General features: G+C 37.3%; 1 protein-coding gene across 5 annotated transcripts in view; it reads right to left on the reverse strand.

Annotated features, from left to right (window-relative positions):
- Positions 1-19,229, reverse strand: part of SOX6 (SRY-box transcription factor 6) — a 374,568-nt gene that overhangs the window by 306,076 nt on the left and 49,263 nt on the right. For all 5 annotated transcript variants that reach the window (XM_038139352.1, XM_038139350.1, XM_038139349.1 and 2 more), the window contains one exon: positions 12,857-12,927. The gene's annotated coding sequence lies outside the window, so the exon portion shown is untranslated. The remainder of the gene's footprint in view (positions 1-12,856; positions 12,928-19,229) is intronic.

The raw sequence follows: 19,229 nt of genomic DNA on the forward strand, positions 1-19,229 counted from the left end.
TAGAAAGCAGTTTTGCTCACAGTCTTTTGCAACACCGCCCAAGGAATCTTTGGTCAAATTTGGCAGAGAAATCAGAAAGCAAGTTTGACTCAGCTAACTAATCTAGTTTTCAGTGCTAAGAGTTAAAGGCTATAACTGTTCCCTTTAGTAATATCACTTATACCTTTCCTGGACAAAATTACATTTGCAACATATTTCAGTGACTTCTCAAATGCATTACTGGAAGAGTAAAAGTACCTGTTTTAATGGCGCTAGCCAATTATTTGGGAACTCCTAACCTGAATGTTAAACACAGTTCTCAAAACATTTTAGCACTATCAACAATTAATATTAAATTATAAAGACAAAGTTTAATATTTTATTATAAATACCCTTTTCTGCAAAATAAAACTTTAGTTTGCAGCTGGATAAAACACAAAATATGTCTAGAACTTGGAACTTATACTACTTGTATCTATGTTCTGTCACAGTCCATTTTAATTTAATTAGTTAACTCTTAATTGCCAATTCTACTTTTTAACTGCAAAAATAGTTCTCTTTTATTCTGTCTAGTTTGCAATACTGCATTTTTTCACTATAGTCATTACTGGCAATATTGTGATTATATTAACAATGAATGGTCAATTACTTTTTTACATCCTTGCTGTTTTTCAGTTTGTAGAATTAGTGCAAGTGGTTAATAACAGAAGGAACTTATTTTGGTGTTCACTTAGTTTTATAGTTCCTACTTGGGAGTAAAACAAAAGCTTTAATTGAATCAGAGACAATAATTTTTAAAAAACCACTTAATTTTCTTATTGATATGTTTCTGTTTGATTATAACATTCATTTGTCATAGTCTCAAAATTTATTAAGGCTCCAATGTAATTAACTTACAAAATCTGACCTAAAAAATTTAAAACCTGTCACATTTTGAAAGAAATAACATCAAACTACTGCATTCAAGGCAGTGAAAGTATTTCTTTGATGAACACTAAATGCTCTATTGTGCTATATGGGAACTGCATGAACATATCTTATACAAAAAACCCCCAAATTTTATCCCGTAGCTATATTGACATAATATTCTTTAAAATTAAGATTGGTTGAAGGGAATATTTTTACAACTGTAGCCTAATCGGAAAACAAGCCTTTGGCACACATTTGTTGAAAAATGCTAAAAAAAGGGAAGGAACATGTATAATTCCTACAGCAAGTAGAACATGGAGAACCATATACCATTTAAAAGCAGTAAGATATTTCCTAGTGAGTGTGGGTAGCTTGAGAGTTATTAACACAGTAGTTTAAAATTGCCCCTACTGAATGGTAATGCAAGTAGTAGCAGTCATTACTACAACTCCTGTATTTATAATTGTAATAATTGAAAGCAGTGTTACTGCCATTTGTGGCTAACTCCTCTTTTGGGCACCAGAATTTGCCATCCCTTCTATGATGATAGTTTAAAACAATTGTTAAATTATGAAAGATAAAGAAAGGAAACAGAAATGAAATGAGCTGCTCATAGCCATAAAACCAGGAACAACAACCACAGGTCAACCTGCCTGGACACAAACACTGAATGACCTTGAAGAGCTTGCATTTTCTTAGCTCATGAAAACTTACAAAAAATATCCTCTCTCTACACCCAAACTGGAATGAATCCAAACAGCCATCAAGAAGAACATCTAGGAAAAATATATCAGAGCATGGTACTTACCCCAGAGACTGGAGACTGGCACTAACTCTCAAGGAGAAACAAGTGCATGGAAGCTGATCCCTCCCATCTTCACCAAGTTACACCACCCAATTAGTCTCCAGGATACAGCCTCCCTTCCATTTGCAGGTGCTGCTCCCCTGAATGCTACTGTAGATCACATGTGCTTACAAGGCAAAGAAAAATCCCCTAAATTTCATCGGGCTGGACAGAGCAATATTTCAAGAAGCAGCTGTTGTTGGTAGCATTCAAGTTTATTGGCAATCCTTACGAAACTACCCCCAAAACACATACTGTGTCTGATCTCATGTTAAGAAGGCTTTTCTCTAAAGAGTATTGAATCACTTTAATGTAGATTCTAATGCTGCCTTACTCCACTTGCAAGGTAGCCAGTAAATTCAGCTTTACTACAGTACTATAAAGATGTGAAAGAACTGTAACGGCATCTAAAAATGAGCTGTTGCCACTATACTGTTCAGTTTAGAAAACTCTAAACAGAATACTGATGAAAAATGTTAATGATAGTTTGCTGAGTTGCCAAGAGAAATGAGACAAGACAATTCACTACATTTTTGTTATAAAATGTAAATTATAACATCCTAAAGAATCTGCCACAACTCCAAGGAGGACTAAAAGGAAGATCTAAACAACGCAGTATTTCAGTAATTTAATTTTTAAAAAGAGCTATCCAGCAGCCATACTCACATAATCAGTACAATCACAGCAAGGACCTCAGTATTCACAGGATTTTAACTCCTGCAAAGTCCTGTCTATTGCAGCGAAGGACCTCAAAGTACTTAAAGCACCTTGCTGAATTAAGGCCTTAATCACATATGTATCATATACCTCCAAGCAGTTTGCATTAGATCACCAATACAGTCTCAATAGACTGGATAAGATGGGAAATTCAAAATGCTCTAATAGTGTCAGAGGAAGTTTAGGTTGTATATCAGGAAAAGGTTGTTTTCCTGACTTCCAGAGGGTGCCTGGGCACTGGAACAGCTCCCCTGTGCTGTGGTCACAGCACCAAGCCTGCCAGAGAGAAGCATTTGGACAATGCTCTCAGGCACATAGTGTGATATTTGTGGGTGTGATTTGTCCTGTGCAGGCCCAGGAGTGGGACTCAATGATCCTTGTGGGTCTTTCCCGACTCAGAATATTCTATGATTCCGTGTCAAATGTTAGAAATGCCCCCTGAGCCTGTGATCCTTTAGTTTTGAGGCAGTGGCTTGTCTCCTTTATCACACCCATGTCTCTGACCCTGAGACTGAAAATGAATACTGTCTTTCTTCAGTAGCGATAATGAAATTATTTTACAGCCCCAGCCCTTCCCCAGACTCTGTAAACTAATTCCATGGCATGACCTCAGCCCTACAACTCCCAAATGGCACAGAAGGTACGGAGAAAAGGCAGAAAGGAGAGGCACTGTATCCCCTGGCATCTCTGCGTGGCAGCTGGTGAGACAAAACAAAAAAAATCAGATCACTGCCTAGAGAGTCTATTGGCAACTCTCAGTTGCATCTGGGAACAATGACCCATCAAAGCTAACTACGCATTGTTAATATCCCTACCTAATCCAGGCAATGGGAAAGAAAAGTACAAAGTGCCCTAGCAAATCCTCCAACCTTCCAACTCATTCACATCTTCATTTTCCTGGCTCTGGTAAGCATATAAACAACCATTATAGCAGCAGTGTCCCCAGTGCTGCCATAAACATCATCTGGGGCCAGGCTGGGGGTGAGGGTGCATTCACTGCTGCCAGGAGGTATTTATTCCATATTCTCACAAAATACAGAGAAGCCAAGGAGGCTCCATTTCATGCTTCCACCTCACTGGTCTAGGAAGAAATTAATGTAGTGCAGAACTTCCCTACAGTGATATACTTGGGTCTGGGAAACATGTTTCTGAGGGCTGGATTACGATTTTTGGGATGCAGAATTTTTGAGCTATTGGGTTCTAAGCCTGCACAGTCTTAAGCTTGCAGCTATTGGCATGTTTGACATTTTAAACTATGAAATACCAACCTATTTTGAAATTGTCCAAATCATTAGTTGTGGAATTTTCCTAGCACTTCATGAATACCACTGTTAATTGGGCAATTAACTCGAAACTACAGAATATGCTGTGATGGCATGATATGATATAAGCCATGTAAAAGAAGGAACAGCCAAGCAACTCAGTATGTTGAAAGATATTAATGAAGTGGCAAAATCTGCCAGAAAAATAATAATGGGTGATTTTAACTACCCCAATATTAACTGGTTGAATAACACATCTGTACATGGTTTGGAGAAGCAGCTTATTGATACTATAAATGGCTTCTTTTTGGAGCAGCTCCTTCTGGAGCACAGAGGAGGAGGAGTTCCACTCAGTTATTAATTTGTGTGTGTGTTTGTGTAGAAAGCAAGCATGGGTGTTCTGCTAAGCAACAATGGCCATGGGACAATGAGTTTGAATCTGGATGATGAAGTATTTCAAGTGGTAACCAAATAGTTAATGGCAGGTGGGTGGATGAGGAAAAACCCATGAACAACAGACATCTCGAAGGGATGGCTGTTTTGGAGGAATGAAGGAGTTTATTCACACACAGAAACAAAACACCAGAATGAAAAAGAGAAGGGAGGAAAATAGATTTTTGAAAAAGGGCTAGGTTAGCATGTTTCTGGGGTGAAGTACAAGAATCTATGAGATCTTAAAAAACAGCTCTCTTTGAATGTGTGAACTCTGCCTAAATGTTTAAAACAGTGCACAACACTGATTATTGTTAAAACTTACTGCTCAATATTGCACAATATGAAACAAAACCATAATGCAAACGGTGGAAATCAGAATGTACAAATTCGGTTTAAAAATTACAGGAAAAGAAATTACTACTTTTCCATAATTACATAATTATTCAAGTTGACCTGCGAGGAGGACACATATGTGTTTCCTAATGTACAAATCTGGAATCCGGAGTAAGAGCATAAAGGCCTTAAAACTGTTTTGAGGAATTCAGCAAAAAAGATAATTGAATGTGTGTGGTTATGATTCCCTCATCGTCCTCTAAAAGTTTCATTTATGTCCATAGAAAAACATCTTTTAAAAACAAGACATCAAAAACCAAGCAACTAACAGAAAAATTCCACACAGACATGATGATGGTAATAGCCAACTCTCAGGTGGGATTATTTAAGAATAAGGCTGCAAAGGATGAGAAATGCAGTTTGTTTGATTCTTTATCACATTTCAAGACCCAAGAACATATTAGGTTCCCGTAACGAATCAGAAAAATCTTGGCGTGGACAACAATATCTGATATTTCTGAGGTGAGTGAATATACCAGAGTTTGCATCAAGCAAATCTTTGGGGGAAAGGTTCCTTTCAACACAAATACATTTACCAACACAGATATATTTTCAAGCTTTAGTGAATACAATAAGGAAATATATAGACTGTTTGCTAGGGTGGGCTGCTACCTTAATGTATAATCAATTAAAAGTCCAATAACCTGCCCAAGCAATGTTAAAAAGTTGCCCAAGCAAGATGGGATCAGAGAGTTCTAATCACTGCTCTTCAGTGGATGGAGGATGTGGGTGAGATTCAATATGGTTGTAGGGTAAATGGCTTTTCAAAAATTAATATTAATATCTGTATCTTGATTTGGAGGAGGAAATGTTCCATAAAATTAGGACTTTGTAACAATACTTTAAAAATATTGTTTAAGAAGCTGCCAAGTGACATGAAACCTTGTGTCAACAAATAAGAGTTTGCATCTTAGAAAGAATAATTTCAGCTATTTAAATTCATGGCTGGATTTTACACAAACTGTAATCACTTGGTAAAGATAAAACAAAGAAACACAATGTCAAGAGTACAAACAAACCCAAAAGACATACAAAGAAAAGAGAAAATGTCCTATTTTAAACAAATAGATGGTGTGTGTTCTGTTAGGTAGGGTGGTCTAGTCTAAAACACATCTCAGAAATACAGCTGAAGCAAGAATGAATTAATGGACATCACAGAATTTTTTACTAAACCAGATAAATTCTGGAACATTTTTTCCTGTCTCTGAAAGGCAAAGGGCTGCCTGATGTGATGTTCATAAAAGTGTTGCTGAAATAGAATCAAGAATTAATATCCTACACTCTGAAGTTAAACACATTTCTCATCCTCTGTACCTGCTGTAAAAACACCTCCCAAGTTTTAGGTAGTTAATTATGAGAGTTGTGGGGGGGAGCTTTTACTTCACTTTCACCTTATTATGCTTGGTTTCAGATTCCTGAGCTTTAGTTTGATCATTTCAGCAGATCTAACTGTAGTTGTGTCACATCAGTGACCAATTCTTTTTAAAAAAACTGTTACATCCCAAACTAGGAAAGCATTTGAGAAGAAAAGATATACTAAAGTAGGAATTTCCTATACACAGCCAGCTTGCCAGCTACTCATTCCTCTTTACTCTGCTGCCCTACAAGACTTCAGGTCTTTCTGCAAGACCGTGTGTCAGCTCCTGAAAACAACAACTTCAAGTGAAGTTTTACACTTTGTGAACTGTTTCAGGGGAAAGGCTGAAGTGAGTGATAAAACTCATGTAACCTGCTTTGTTTTAGCTTTGGAGAATTGGATTAATTACTCCCTGGGGCTTTTTGGACCCTGCAGGGAGCATCTCTGAGACCAAGTTTCAGAGCCAGGATTATATTTACACAATTAAGTGTAGCCTTTGAATATTTTATGATGCACACTACTGAATCCATCACATGCATGTATTAAGAACAAGAGTTGCTCCCACTTACTTCAAATTGATTTTGTTCAATGTCTTGTTAAGGTAGACACACAAAAAATACAAATTCCTCATCATTGTGCATGAACTTAAAATACTAAAAGTAAAAAATTTATACTTTCAAATTATTTGTACTTTAGTTGTTAATTAAAGCATTACTAAGAATAAAGGAAAATTATGGAAAATTATTTTTTAAATGCACTTATTTTTAAAACTGACCTTTATACTTTATCTTATCTTTAATATCTTAAAGTAACATTTTTAATGTGGGCTTCACTTTGATCAGCATTTTTTAATTAACTTAAGAAATGTGAGTGTTTTACAGCACAGTCTTTATCAATTTTTTTATTTAGCTGTTAACATTTATGTTTTACCTTCAGCAGACCATTATCAGATTCCTATCGAGTCAGGCTTTGGTATATACCAAAGATCTTGATACATCTAGCAAGCAGTTAACCTCTTACCCTGCTCTCTCTTGTAACTGTGATTATGATGAATGAGTGGTTAGTTCTAAGCAATTCTGTTTTATGTCAATAAATGAATCAAACAGCCATTGGTATATGGGCATTAGGAAGACAGAGAGAAAATGAAGCTGTCTGGGGACACTTTATAACCCTCTCCCTTGTAAGTAATATGATTTGAAAAGTTAATGCTGACATCAACTGTTGGTATTGTTCATCTATACTGTAGAATAAGACATTCTTTGTCGTATTTATGTAAAATGAGAAATACTGTATATAATTTATTACTCACAGCATGGCTTAAAGAAAATTCTCTTTACAGCTTTCCTGAGATGCTGCATTGTAGTTATTAAATTACTGGAAACTTTGGGTTTGTGATGAACAACCAGAATATTTCTGCCAGAAATTTTTGGTCTCTGTAAATACCAATCCCTTGCTGAAAACCTGCCCAGGTATGGACTTGTGTAAGTACTTTGCTTCTGCATTCTTACTTGGGCTTCTTAACAGAAATACTTCCTATTCCACTCTCCCAGGCATTGCACACAATTTCACCAGCATATAGAATTGGTTGGATGAGGATTTGCATTTTCTTGCTTAGCACTTTTGCAAAGGAGTTTTTAGACAGCAGATGGATCTAGTGCATTGCACGGATCTCATCCAGCACACATATGGAGCAGCAGCAGAGTGAGGAAGCCCCGCTTACATACAGAGCATGACAGCCCTTTGGAAAAGAAAAAGCATTTCTAGCAGCAGCTCCACTAAATGGTTCAGCTTTCATCAGAAGGTAAGCAATGATGTGTGGCCCTGTCTTTATGCAGTGTGTCAGGAGCTGGTTGGATGGTGCTCTTGCCCACACTGGTGTCCTCATTCCAGTAACTGCTAAAGAGTCTTATAGCCTGAAACCCCTTGTGTTTGTGTGAATTAAAACTGGTATTTTGTGTATTTTCTCTTGTGCCATACATTTCTTTCTTCATAAAGAACTGAAGGAGATTTTTGTGCTGTGCAAAATATCAAAATCCCAAAAGGAGCTTAAGTGCATTATTTGTTTATGATGAAGAAAAACTGTCAAAAATGAATACAATGCTTTCACAATACAAGTATTCTGTGTACCCATTTATTTGTTTACTTATTACCAAGAAACAGCCTGCATGGTCAGCAGAGAAGCAGCCAAAATAATGTCTGCTGCACTCGGAAGGTAAAGGGGCACTCAGATAGGAGCAGGTTTCTGTGCCAGCATCAGGCAACAGACTTTCCTTCTATTAGAACTAGAAGTCCCTAGGTGACCTCCCACAACCAAACAGCTTGGGATAAAATCACACAGGGGAGTCCATCAGACATCCCAGTTGGAAGCACAGGCTGGGGAGAGAACTTCAGATACTGAAAAACAAACAGAACTTCTGGTATTTGAGTTCAGTCCTGTTCTTAGCAAAGGAGTGGCTCAGCCACCTTTCCCTCCCCTCGAGTCCTTTCCCCACACCTTCCTCTCTTCAGGTACAGCCACAAAGCCCCAGATGGATGCAACAATGCATCAGATCCTCACTGGCAAATGTGTCTGGGCACCAGGTTTTAGCTGAGGATAAAGACATGCTTTTACCACTTCCACTTTCTTTCAACTCAACTTACTGTCTCTTAAGAACATCTAAAATATGTGCATTTAGGAAATTATTCTCAGACAAAAAATTCTTCAAGGCAGGTGTCTTCTTTTCATTTATTTACACCACATGCTTTATACTGGATATTTGTTTCTTTCTAGAAATTTCGTGTGTTGCAACCCTTATGTAAAAACAGCAAGATAGGGTTCCACAAGAAATCAATTTTATATTCACCATTTTTAAAGTAAACCCAGGAAAACAGAGCTTCAAATTGCTGAAGGTCTAGTTAAATGATAGTTCAATCAGATTATTTTACATTAGCGTGTCACAATGTCAGTTGGAAAGGATGCAGAAGAGCATAAAAGCCTGCAGCACACACGTGCCAAAAAGGGTATGGATGCTGCAGCAAGCAGAGATTCTAGTTAGGCATCACTCTGCTATCTTAATAGGAACTTTGAGACTCTCAGCTCATTATAGAAAGAGGTATGTGATAAGCTGGCAAACATCTCTTTGACCAAAATGCTGATTAATACCCTGTCTTGTAGGGTATTACCTACAAAAAGAGAAGAAGAGAAAAATGGAGATCATTTTTTTGAGACTTGGGTTCAGTATATTGTTTTTGTGGAAAGTAGAGACCATATATTTTCCCAAATACATTAACTGTAATTCAGCAGAACATCACGTGTTATCAATTAAACCCATAAGGTAATAGTACCAAAGGCATATGTCTTCATTTGCTCCAAAGAAGCTGTGCTTTGACTTTGTTATAAAACATTCACAATTAAATAATTTTCTCCTTTTAAATAAGCTGGTAGAAATACAAAACACAAATCTGTTTGGTCAGATGCTCCATGGTATAAATACAAACAGTCCAAACTAAACAAAAAAAAAAAAAAAAAGTATAAATGTTGCCTTAAAAATAAAACTGGGGAAAAATATCAAATATTGAGTTTGAAGCAAAGCATGCTTCTGTTAATATGCTGATTAGAGTAAGCATTTGAAAAGATAAAATTTACCTATCCACAATGTCAGTTTCACAGTGTCTGTGCATGTGTGTGTTCCCTAAGTGTTTCTGGTTCTGTTCTCAAACCTTCTTAAAATAAGAATCCTGTTGTTCTTTTTCAAAGAAATTATATTTTATTCCCAAACACAATTATATTTTTTGCCATGTTTCAACACAGATTTTTCACTATAGATTTTCACTACAGAGCTCAAGACACTGAAGTTTCATGGGCTTTAACACCCCTCATTTCAGGTTTTTCACTCTGTCAGTGTTTTCACATTGTAGCCAAGCCACAATAAAATGTTTACACAGAAACTGAACTGCTAGTAGCAAGATGTATCTAATTGCTGATGTACAAGCAAAATTGGGTTTAAATGCTGTGTTATTAAATGGCATTTATTTTGCCATTTATATCTTTAAATAACTATTACAGTTTACTACTGGACAAACCTACTTGAGAAGAACAATTAAATAAATTAAACCACGTTAAAACCACATTCTTGAAAAAAAGGTAACCTTTAGTTAGGACAATTACTCTGTGGGCATAAAACAAAAGCACAAATGTCACATTTTCCATGAAATTTACTTTTGTATGAATCATCAATCCTGTTTTCCCCTGAACAAAACTAGCCAAATATGACCAAAAAATCCCAAAGTTGCCTGAACTGGATGATCCAAGTAATTACATGTTACAGCAGAATGCATCTATGACAAAACTTTCAAAAATTTGAGGAAAAAGCTATTATAGCCCCTGGTTGAAATAGCTTTGGTATAGACCTATAGCAGCATTTAGCTGATCTTGCTGTATTCCCATTAAAAAAATCTGCAGAGTTTCAAAGATCAATCTTCCCAGCACTGATCTGCACTCCTTCCCTTTGGAGTACAGATCAAACAAACACGCCATGAAAACATGCCCAAATATTACAGCATAACATGAAAAAGGTATACACTTCTCATTAGCATTTTTAAAATACTGCTTAGAATTTATTCTCAAAACCCCTTATACGAGCAAACTTCTTGTCTTCCACAGCAAGCCCCAAAGCTCCCACCTCCTCCTTTGCTTGGGGCCTGTTTGTTCAGCCTCAGGCCCTGATCCTGAGTCCATCAGCTTCCCTGGTCAGCTCACAGGCATAAGTATTTGCAGAAATCAAGTCTTTAAATGGAAAGGTACCTCAAAAGGTACAAGCTGTCCTATTAGTCTATTTTATCAGTCTCATTTATGACATTGTGCACAGTCCTGTTGCTGCATAGTGAGGGTCTGTATCTGCCTAAATCATGTACAGAGTATCTGTAAGTTTGGAGAGGTACAATAGAGATGATTAAAGATCTAAGCCTGTATTACTGCAGAAGCTTTTCTCAGTATGTGAGGAAACACAGGGCTGAATCCATCAGTTGTACCTCCTACATTTCATTTTATTTTCAGTTTATGTGAACTTAAGGTTAGCATATGTTTCTAGATATATAGTGCTAAACACTAGAATGAGTCATTTAAGCAGAGAAGAACAGTCAGCACAGTGTTGGCTTCTCCCAATATTCAAGTCAGTGTGATTGAGGTCCTGGTGGCAGAGGACACCAGTGACAGGCCAGGCTGCGGCTCATCCTTTCATGCAGCCACCACCTCAGCTTTGTGGCTCAGGCTGCTGAACCACGTCCCAGCTCTGATGGCCACAGTATGTCAGGTGTCTCAGCTGTGCTGACAACCTTCCCTGTAGCAGCCAGAGTGCAGGGGTGTGGTCCAAGCAGCCCATACCTCTCCTGGAGGTTTAGATACTTACTGGATTGACCTAAACACAAGGATGGTTTTCAAAGTACATTTTTACATCACTTTTGTTTACTGCAGCTCTTTGTTGATGTCAGTCAAGAAGAGCAGGACTCAGACCAGCAGCCCAGAATATGATTACTAAAACCCTTTCTATGTTTGTAATACTACATGAACATGAACCGAACAATACTTACAACTTCTCACCCAATTAGCTTGGTACACAAAAATTTCACCATGAAACTACCACTGAATTTACTCTTTGGAAATATTCCCGCTCTGTATTGATATATAAAGAGCTACTCTTTGTATAGATTAATATATTACTATTTCCATTTATAAAAGAGAAAAATGAAGGAAAGAAACTGATTGCTTAAAAAAATAAGCAGTAGCAAAGCCAGGAAGAACATAAATTCCTCAGTCTCAATTCAGTAATCACTTTATATTGCCTTCTCAAAACTATTTTTCAGTGGTAATACTTGGTTTTAAACTGTTTATCTTATTTGATAATATTTTCTTTATCTCTGACTGAAAATGTTCATTAAAAAAATGCTGACCTGTAAATGAAGGAAAGTGCAAATAGAATAGCAAAACCATATGTGAAAATGAACATTTGTAAAGAGGAAGGGTTAGTACAAATTGAACACATTTCCATATTGAGAGAAGAACCAGCCATATTTTTTCCCTGATGAATGCAATTTTGTGAACATCTTTTTCCACAAATGATTGAATAAATATTTATTCATAAACTATATTTGTGACTTAAGAGAACAAGCTGCATAGATTGGTTTTATTTATACTACATCATACATGAGGTTTTGAAATAATTTATATCATGTCAAGTCTAGGGCCCATTAGATTTTCCTTATTATACTTGACTAAAGCTGAGGACCATCCAAAAGAGCAATTCTGAAAGCTTTCTATTTGTTTCATGAATAACTATCTTCCTCCTGATCCTCTCCTCTGGCTTTCCCTTTCTCAAAGCGTTTCTGTTTGGGTGTAGCCCCATTTGATGTATCTGAATTTGGGCATACTGTGAAGCATGTTCCCGAGCTGTGGCCTCAATGACCATGGTTTTGCTGAAACCATAAAGGCCAGATTTCTCCAAGGGATGTAAAAATGTATTCCTAGTTCAGCAGATGCTGGTCATCTTAGTGTTTCCTCAATAACACCCCACAGCATTTCCCCTAAAAGTCCTGTCTGTCTTGAGTTACAGCCCCCGTTCTTTTCTAGAAATTATTTTCATTGCAAAAACACGGTGCAGTGATGTCATTAGCAAGCGCCACCATTGATGTGTTACTGTAAGCTGTTCTCCCATCATTGTTATTATCATTAAAAAACCAAAATAAAGCTTGAAATAATAATATTTACTGTTAATTCAGTATTTGTAGCTCCTCTGAATAGCAGAAGCTTAAGTTGGTAGTAAAAAAAAAATCCACCAAAATTTTAAAAGTAGTGAATTCAAATTCTTGCTAAATGAACATGCTAAAACTACAATACGACAGTGACATTTCAAAATTTCTTCTATTCCCCATGTCAAAAGAGAACTAGAAAGATGCACATAAAAGGGAAAAATAATAAATACTTACAAATACACAAGAAAATCAGCCCCAGCTCCCAGAAATCACTGGTAAGTTGCTTTTGAATTCATGAAACTGACCTGAAAATATAAAAGGGAAAAAAAAAAAAAGTTTAAACAAAAAAAAAGCCCAGAACTGATAAATGTTACTTTTTTATTGTTATAAAATAGTTACGACTTTTAACCATGAACCGAAAGAAACAGAACACAAGACTGTTGTCACACTTTCAGCCAAGTAATTTACACAGAATTTGTTTCCAGGAAGCCAATACCAAGAGAAACAATTATTTCATTGTTCTGCATCTCACACCATAGCAACCCAGTCCATTATGGCTTCTAAGAACTGTCATAAATGCAAGCATGGTTATCTTTTAATAAGGAAAATAGCTGTGAGGGGGTTTCTGGCTTGGAGATTTTTCTTTTTTTATGTTCTCAAGTGTTACAGAACACTTATTACTTTTTTTTTTTTAATTTAAGTAGTTTGTTAACAGCATTTTGCAGCTTACCTGGTGTAAAATTATTGTTTGGGTCATTTAATTGCAGCCCATCTAAGGCAAAACTTATACAAAGAAGAAAGACTAACGATTTTGTTCTCTTATGGTCTAGATTCCAGTTAGAAGCTTAGCCTAAGTACAATGCAGTCACTATAAGGCATGATTAAATCCAACATTCTTTTTCCTGCATACCCCTCAGTTCTAGTTGGAAAGGTAACAGATGCAACTCAAACCCACAGAGCTCGCCTTATAAAATTCTTTAACTAGCACAATGACTCACTTTATGCCTCTAAATATCCATGGTTTCCTCTCTCCAGAACCCCCATGCATTAGAAGGTAGTTCAGTAGTTTATTTTTATTGTTTGGTCTACATACAGCACATTTTTAGTTCTTAGCAAAACAAAGAAACTTTGTTGCACAGCTCTTGTTTTCTTTCCAAAATGTGAGGATGGATATGGGTAACATTAAACTGAAAATAGTAATGGAGCCTGGGCAACTAGTTTAGGTCAAAACCTTTTTGTTCTCTGGGAGCTATCTGATTAATTTGCAGTTCATAAAACAGTGGGTGTAAGCTCAGTTTAAAAACATGTAACTATATTTAAAGACGAAATTGTCATTTTTCTTAGCCCCCAGTAATCTTTAAGAAACACCTTCCCACAACATTTCTGTATCCTAAAGTGCACCAGCCAGTACTGCACAGTGCCTAGAGACAAGGAGAGAATACCAAACTTATCTTGATGCAGAATATCCTCCTTATTTCATACACCCACCCTGAAGTGCATATTATTCATTCCAACCAAGCCCTCCCCCATCCTGAAAGTACACATTTAATTGTGTCTTCTCTCCTGTAATACCAACAGAGAGTCAACAAATCTCATTTGCTCTATCAATGCAGTGTTGTTATTATATATTTTTAAAGCAAGTCTGAATCTCATTATCAGCTGATTTATGCCATTAGTGTGCTTTGGAGCCACCAATTAAACGAGGACAGTGGTTCATAAGGTCAGAGTTAATTAATCTGAAAGTATAAATACACTTTAATGCACACCACCTCATGTTGAGAATTTAGGAACAAAGCACCAAATCTTTATTCTGGGCAAGCAATTAGGGGGAAAGGTTAAAGATACAAAATTTTAAACTTAGCTTTAGCACTCTGGTAAACTACCAGGGAAGAAGTTCAGTTTGGTCAAACATCCTGCAGAACAATAGGTATGTGAAGCTTTAATTCTTACAGCGCAAGTGAGGGAGAAGGCAGGAGAGGGCTGGGTGAACCCAGTGATCCCCAGCCAATGAAGGCTTGTAGCTCAGATAACACCTCAGAACTGTGAATCAGCTGCAGGCTTATCCATTGTGGAGCTGGGCAGGGTGGGGGAAAAAAGCCCAGCCCTGAAGAGCCCGGTCTGTTTAAAATTAACTCATCAGAGCAGAGGTGTCTGTTGTATTCATCAGCCTGTACAAAACCAACTTCTCCTTCAACCACTTTCCCTTAGTAAATTTAATAAAACAGCGCAGTCCAGGAAGGGTTCAGTAATATCCATGGTCTACTAACACAAGCAGAGTGCTAGGAAAATGCTGAAAACAGACTAATCTACCAGAAATAGTTATTCACAGTGACATTTCAGGTATGAGGTATCTAGAGTTTATATGGAAGAAAATACCTTTTTTTTACTGCCTGGATTCATTTTACCTTGCCCAGTTCCCTGCCCAAAAGAAAGAGAATATAGCTAACACAGAGACACATGAACCACAAGACCTAATTAGAATGAGTGGTTGCTAACTACTTTTCCTTCTCTTACACCTGTATTCCTCTATTACATAGCTGTCATATTTATTATTTTTAGATCTCCAAGTACTTTTTCTTATACTGAAAATAAACCCTTTTTTTCTTATCCACATAGAAAACTTTCTGTCCATCAGATACTAACATCACAACATTAATAAAAAAATGTTCTATTAGCTCAAACTGTTTACATTTTCACTTAAGAAGTCTCGAGTTGAACTCCAGGTGACCACACAGGTGAAGATCTGTTGCATAACATATACAAGGACAAAATTGTCTTAAAAGTATTCTGTAGTTTTAATTGGTGCAAATCCCACCAGAAATTTTACTCCGATATTTTGCGGTTGAAATGCTTTCAAAACATTCTGAATACCTGCAATTTCTGCATGTTTAGAAGCTTGCTACCATCCTTATTAAAGACTTGCTCTCCCAATGCCACTATGAAAGGGGGGGGAAACAGCTGTAAGAGCAGCTGACACTCTGATTTCAGGCACCCTTGCTAAAGAATTAGTAAAGGTAACCACTTTTCATTGACCTAAGAATGATACACTGTCATCCAACAATTTAACAAAATCCTTCAAAATAACTCAATTTTCATACAGCTAAGCCTTGCCTTGTCTTGCAAGCACATATTGACCCCAACACTGGACATAAAATGGATTATGAGCATCACTAAATGACAGTAGGACCCTGTCTACCCTATGAGTTATGAATCAAAGAAAGTTCCATAAAAAGCCATATTTCAGTTATAAAATAGTCATCTCTTCACCCTGTCAGCTCTTAGTAATTCCCATAGGTCTCAGTCTTCAGAAAAAAATTCATCAGTTTTGAAAAGGAAAAAAAAATTAATCATTTTTTTAAAAATCCTTAATTCAAATATTCTGATTCTTCTAAGACAGAGCCTCTACAGGTAGCCTGTATTTTCTGTGCACAGTCACCAGTGAGCATGAAGGAAGCCTGGAAGCAAAAAATGGAAGCAGTCATTTAGTAAAGAGCATGGCATCATGTTATATCATTTGAGAATGTGGCCTATCATTGTGGGCTGCTGGGACTAGAATATGTATCATTTAAAAACTGTTAAAAACCTATTTTCAGAATTATAGCATAATGTGAAATGAGAAAAAGGAATAATACAGAAATGAAACTACACATTTAGGGCCTGAATCATCTAGCAATTTCACACCCTTAAATGTGCAATATTTCACAATTAAAGCATCATTAATGACGTGTAAGTGTCTAGACACAATCACAAAAATGAAGGAAGCAGTAGGCTGATTGTAATGAAAACCTTTGAATTCTAAAAATCTTCATTCAGGTAAAGGATACTTTTTCAAGATGGTTCAATGAAAAATGTTTTACTTACACACAGAATATTCTTCATACATGACCATTTTGAAACAGGAAAGCAAATGCAGTAATTAACCACTACCAGCATATTCCTGCTAGCTTCCCTTTGTTTCACTCCTGTCCAAACACACAAGGATTGTATTTTATTGCCTTTGCTCACTTCTTTCTTGAAATCTTTACTCTTCTTCATCCTTTGCATAGCCAAAAAAAACAAAAAACAAAAAACAAAAAAAAAACCAAAAAAAACCAAACCAATAAGCAAACAAAAAACCCTACCAAAGTAACTACAACATTGTTTCCCTATCGCTTTTCATTTTAAAATAGTTTCTCTGCAGTGATCTTCATTTAGATTTTTGTACTCCCTAACAGAGATTGCAGTCAAGTGATCCAGCAAAGAAGGAATCAGAGCACACCACCTGTTCCACAAGTGGTCATTTTAAAACACACGTTGCATCACAGGGAGGTAAGAGCCACACCGCAGCGCATACAGTGTAAAAATTGCTCTCCAAAGCTCTGTACTCTGTTGCTGCTTTTGTTACAGATTTCCTGCTCAGCAGAAAGTTGCTTCGTGCTGCCCAGCTCCTTATACACAAAAAGGAGTTAGTATTTCTTCCCTCTGCAGCAGTGATGCTTTACAATTCTACACCCCAGAAGCCGTGATGTCATTATTACAGAACCAAGGCTCTAAAGGAGTACCTAAAATAGGCTACATCTCCACAGCTTTGCAGGGAGATATGAGCTCACTCTGCCCACACTTGGAGATGACTGGCCACAAACCCACTCTAATCCAGTTTAGCTCTGGTTAGCACTTATGTAAACTACATGACTTCCGGTTTAGAGCAACCTCACATCTGCCTACAAAAAACATGTCAACAAACACATACAGTGACGGTGTTTCTGTAAACAACCCCTTAAAAAAAGGAACCCCAAAACCATCACCACTTTTGCCAAACTCCACAGCCAGTGGTTCCCTGTCTTTCCCAAAAGGGTGTCACTCGGTTGTGGCACATCACCTGGCAGTGTTACATTATATAACTGGCTATAAAATTCCTTATCATCTCTTCTTTAACAAATAATTGTGTTATGGTGTAAATGTCTTCAACAGGCAATTCAGGAAGGTTTCTCTGCTGTCTGCTTACAGATCTGTAAAGCATCCAATCATTACAGGACACGAGCATAGAATACAAAATATATGTAGTATCACTTCATAACGTAGCATCAGCTGAAGCCTAAAAAGGATTTTCATGAAAAAAAGTATTGCCTATCTCCGACAACTAATTTAAAGGTATTATTATATCTACCACTAAAATTACACTTGAAAACACCAAAAACATCTAATTCACCGTGCAGATGAAAGCAATACCTAAATATGCATTTATTGCTTCATATAAAAGGCAGGGTGCTAGCATTCCAGATCTGATAAGCTCTGTGTGCATACTTTCGAGCAGATAAGAACCACAAGACATGCACCACGCTGCTTGGAAGGCCGAGGGGAGAGGAGGAACTCCAGTTATAACTCATCGGCTGCAGACAGCACAAGCCTCCTCTGTTGCCCGGGGAAAGGTGGTAAACGCTGCTGGCTGCCTGCTCCCACATCAAGGGACTCAAATTTCCCTGGAGTTCCTGCACCAGCCCACTGCCACTCACACGGTGTGCTGGGACACAAAAAGCACCTCTGAACTCCTGGTGAGCTGCACAGCGTTTTCACAGCCACAGGCTGGGGTGTTCCAGATCCATAGGACTGCCTTAAAGGAAACAGAGAAAGCTTTCACAACAGGCCTGTTTCTGGGGCATTTCCATGTGCCCGTCCATGTGCTGAAGGCACTGCCAGGTCAATTAAGCCCTGACTGAAAAGTTACAGCATTACAAGCCCCAAGAAGCATCAATGGGATTCCAAGCATAAGAAACCCTGGCTATTAGAAGGATGGTGCTGTTGGAAGGATGTAACAAGTACAGAGAGAGCTTTACAGCTGATCCAAACTGCACTTCCAGAGTTAGTCCCTACACCTGGAGAAGCCGTGGGCTGCAGATGATGTGGCTTGGAAGAGACTCCCAGGGTCACTTTGCAGAGAGTCACTTTTGTCGAGCCCCTGTGAAGATCAACAATGCAAAGACCAAAAAGATGGTACTGGCATTGACCTGCATTATAATATTTGGCCTTTTTTTTTTTCTCTTTCTCTCTCTCTCCCTGGGCCTCAACTACACTCTCACCATGTGGAATGATATCTTTTTAATCTCTTCCTACAGGTGTACAGGGACTCGTAACCACAGCAGGGTCTCCAGGCACGACTGTAATAGAGTCTCATAAGGGTTCTCTGGATGCAACTTTAACACAAAATAATAACATTTTTGTTCATTATATAATACTATCTTTATGCAACAATACACATACCAGGAGCTGTTAGCTTACTACTTGGATGTAATTTTTCTTGCCAAATTGTACTAAAATTAACAATACCTTCAGGAGTTTTTAGTTCCCTTTTTCTTTTGAATATATAAAGTGTCAGGTTCCCTTCTCTTTCACATGCAGACCAATGTTTAAAATAATTTTGCTGAAGAATTGGCTTACTATGTTTAAAAAAGGGTATGCTCTTTCAGCTCAGTCATATGACTGAAAACAACAGTATAAAGAGTATAAAATATTATTCAAACTGTAATTCACCATGCAGTTAATTCTCTTTCATTAGCTCCATGAGCTCTAGTTTGGACCAAACTGAAATTCAGTTACATAACAGAATGGAATTGCATCGATTTGTGGTGCA

This window comes from Motacilla alba, chromosome 5 (assembly GCF_015832195.1).
Source record: "Motacilla alba alba isolate MOTALB_02 chromosome 5, Motacilla_alba_V1.0_pri, whole genome shotgun sequence".
NCBI classification, from domain to species: Eukaryota; Metazoa; Chordata; class Aves; order Passeriformes; family Motacillidae; genus Motacilla; species Motacilla alba.